The 3024-nt window shown below is 45.1% G+C and overlaps 1 long non-coding RNA gene across 2 annotated transcripts; it reads right to left on the bottom strand.

The window, feature by feature from the left end:
- Positions 1–288: 288 nt before the first annotated feature.
- On the bottom strand, positions 289–2801 carry LOC123041205 (uncharacterized). Of its 2 annotated transcripts, XR_006418418.1 has the most exons (4): positions 2096–2801; positions 1808–1999; positions 1577–1683; positions 289–1339 (listed from the first exon to the last, which is right to left on the bottom strand). It is a non-coding gene; the product is annotated as an uncharacterized lncRNA (long non-coding RNA). The 2 variants fall into 2 exon arrangements; XR_006418417.1 differs by having other exon boundaries at positions 1808–2801.
- Between the last annotated feature and the right edge of the window lie 223 nt (positions 2802–3024).

The raw sequence follows: 3024 nt of genomic DNA, 5'->3' as shown, positions 1-3024 counted from the left end.
AGCAAATGAAACTGAACTTACGCTTCGATAATGGAATGAGACGAAATGAAAAGGTGAGAAGTGAACATGAGGCTATAAGATGATCCCGAAGTTTCAACTTAGATGTCTATTACATGAGATCTCCGTAAGCTATATATATGCTACCAACTGTAGGAAACAAGTACTTATTATGTTGAAAAATTCAGTCTAGCCATTTGTCTATAAGAAATTTTTGAAGACCATCAGGCAAGACACTTGCACAGCTGTACATGGTATCAGGTTTCTGCTTTACCTCTAGAAATGAAAAAATAGCAAGTAAAGCTACATATATGCTACCTTACTTGATTTAAACAACATGTGTGACTTCCCTAATCTTATTTTCTCAGAAAACCAATGTTCTTTTTAGTTCCATGTAAACTATAATATGTGTCATAAGAAAATAATCAATCGATCATTTTCCAAGAAGTAATCAAGAGCACCTTCTTGTATGTAAGAATAGGGGTTACCATGTTTAGAGCGAGAAAGGCACAAAACAAGCATTCAGATATGCCTCTTCCATAAGCTTCACAATCATCTGAAAATGCTAGTGCTATACATGTGTACACACCCAAAACATCATCCTTCCTTTCTTCCACCACTCTTAGCCCATGCCCCTCCTCAACCCTGCATCGACCTCCTCCACTATGCTTTGGCGGCAGCAGGACCAGCCCCCATGAAGTTGTGCTCCTCGGGCGACCATGACCGCTGCCCCTATGCTTACGGCTGCTGCCGATGGCATGGAGAAACCTGCATAAATAAATGTCTCGCTTTCGAAAAATCGAGAAGACATGCATAGAAGACCGAAATCTGAAGACTGTGCAAGAACATGGATGTACAAACTAAGGACACAATCTCACATTCCTCAAGCAATCAATTTACATGGTCGATAAAATTGCAGGGTCTTACTAAAATACAATCAGATATAGCAGCTCAGATCGAGCCGCCGCTTCATTCTTTTAGGTTCCACTAATTGCGAGGATACATGTGTAGAGTCACACGATTGAAACAGTGAAAAGAATAGAAAACCGGCGAAAGACACCCTTTCTAGAATGAAAAACATGATGCAAATATTGTCCAGGAAACAAACATGATAAGTACAACATCACCTCATTCATGACCATTTAAACAATACCTGAGAAAACGCGACCATTAGGATGAGTTCTGGAAGGCCAATTTCCACGCACTTGGCTACTTGTATTTCATCATGTTCCTTTTATTCAGTCTTCCGAATACAGAAGCATGGAAAATAAGCACGCGATGTAGCAAAATTAACCACTAAAAAGCCAAGTTTATAAAGCTGAAATCCAACACAGGTCAGTACCTGCAAAACAACAGGCGGTAAACAATCACACACTCTCAATCTGGTGAATAGAACAAAGAGGAATAGAAAAAGGGGAAACTAATAAACTGGATCAGATCCACTAGGTAGCATTTAAAAATTAATCTGGGATCACGGGACCCTGGGAGGCAGCTTGTCTGTTTCTAAGTATAAGCCTACTTCTTACTTTAAAGTTGTGTTTTAGACTACAAACATCAAGATTGCAAACAGTAATCTTACTCGTGTCAATCAAATAAAGGTATATCATCTTCATCACTTGATACAAACCAGTAAAGGAGCTAGATGGAAATACATCTTCCATGGCAGCTCATGTTGTATGTTCGTACCTACAAAATCGAGATGTGGTTCAGATTTCCTAGGAGACGATCAAAATCATAGTGACATAATTACTGACAAAGTCCATGTACTGCAAGAACAACATGCTCACGCTAGCACAGAAAGAATGCCAACCTTTCATGTAGCATGCCTGGAAAAGGTTGAAACGCCTTTAGGTGTACATTAAGTATGAACCGAATGTGTGTATATACTCAAGCCCTAGGTAAACCTGCACACATCTGCTACTCCACCCTGGATTAATGTGTATCTACTCAAGCTCTAGGTAAACCTACACGCATCTGCTACTCCACCCTGGATTAATTCGTCCTAGCAAAATCACATCACGAGCAAAAGAATTAAAATCAAGATTTATCCATCTAGCAGTCCCGAAATATATAAGTAGAGGTGTTTCTAATTGCCCACCTGAGTGTTTCGAGCTGTGCCGGAATCCATGGGTATAGCACCAGCTGTTGGTGTCATCGGCCACCTGCTGAGGCCTCTAGCTGATGCCACTGTCCGTCTCCCACCTGCTGATGCTGCCATCCGCACAACGAGGATGAGGTGGAGTGCAGACTCCCGTGCCTCGCGCCCAAGCACCAGCCTCCTCGCAGCTCCCGATCCAGGAGCGGATCGAGCCGCCGCCAACCGCCAGGTTGCATCCGACCTCACCGGCGTAGGCTGACAACGCCGGTCGGTGACCCTCTCCCGTCAGCCGCCACACTTCCCTCTGCTCTTTCATCTCTCTTTCTCCCCCTCTCCTTTCTTCTCTCCCCCTCTTATATCCTGTCTCTCCTGTTGCTTCCTCCGACAGGAGGCAGCGGTATAACGCCGCGGATATCGTGCTCCTGCCGGCAGCGCGACCGTGGTTATCCCCTGGCACAGCTGCAACAAGGAGTGGTAGCGGGTGAGAGCACTAGAGGGAACAATGGCGGCGGAGGAGAGGGAGGAGGGATGAACGCGCGTGCCGAGGGAAGAAAACAGATGGCGGCTAAGGGAGAGGGGATCGGGTCGTTCGTGCGATGCGAATACCTAGGGTTTCACTCCCTCACAAATTCCATCAACACGCGAAGAAGACATAGGACCGTCACTGAAGAGCAGGCCCATTCACACAAGATCCCAGCAATCATGGGCTGATGCAAATCAAAAGCAAACATCCACGCACCTCACGCGTGGAGTGCATGGCGCATATAGACAGCGGAGCGGATTGGCCAAATTCTTTTGCACGTGGTCACATCTCACCCAGCTAATACATGTGCCTGACGAGCCCACCAGTCATTGGATATGAAAAAGAACCATGAAGGTCAAAACGAGATTTAGTACAGGGTGAAGATCCAATGGCTCAGCCTGACCGA

Source organism: Triticum aestivum, chromosome 2B (assembly GCF_018294505.1).
Source record: "Triticum aestivum cultivar Chinese Spring chromosome 2B, IWGSC CS RefSeq v2.1, whole genome shotgun sequence".
NCBI classification, from domain to species: domain Eukaryota; kingdom Viridiplantae; phylum Streptophyta; class Magnoliopsida; order Poales; family Poaceae; genus Triticum; species Triticum aestivum.
This window is presented reverse-complemented; position numbering and strand designations above follow the sequence as displayed.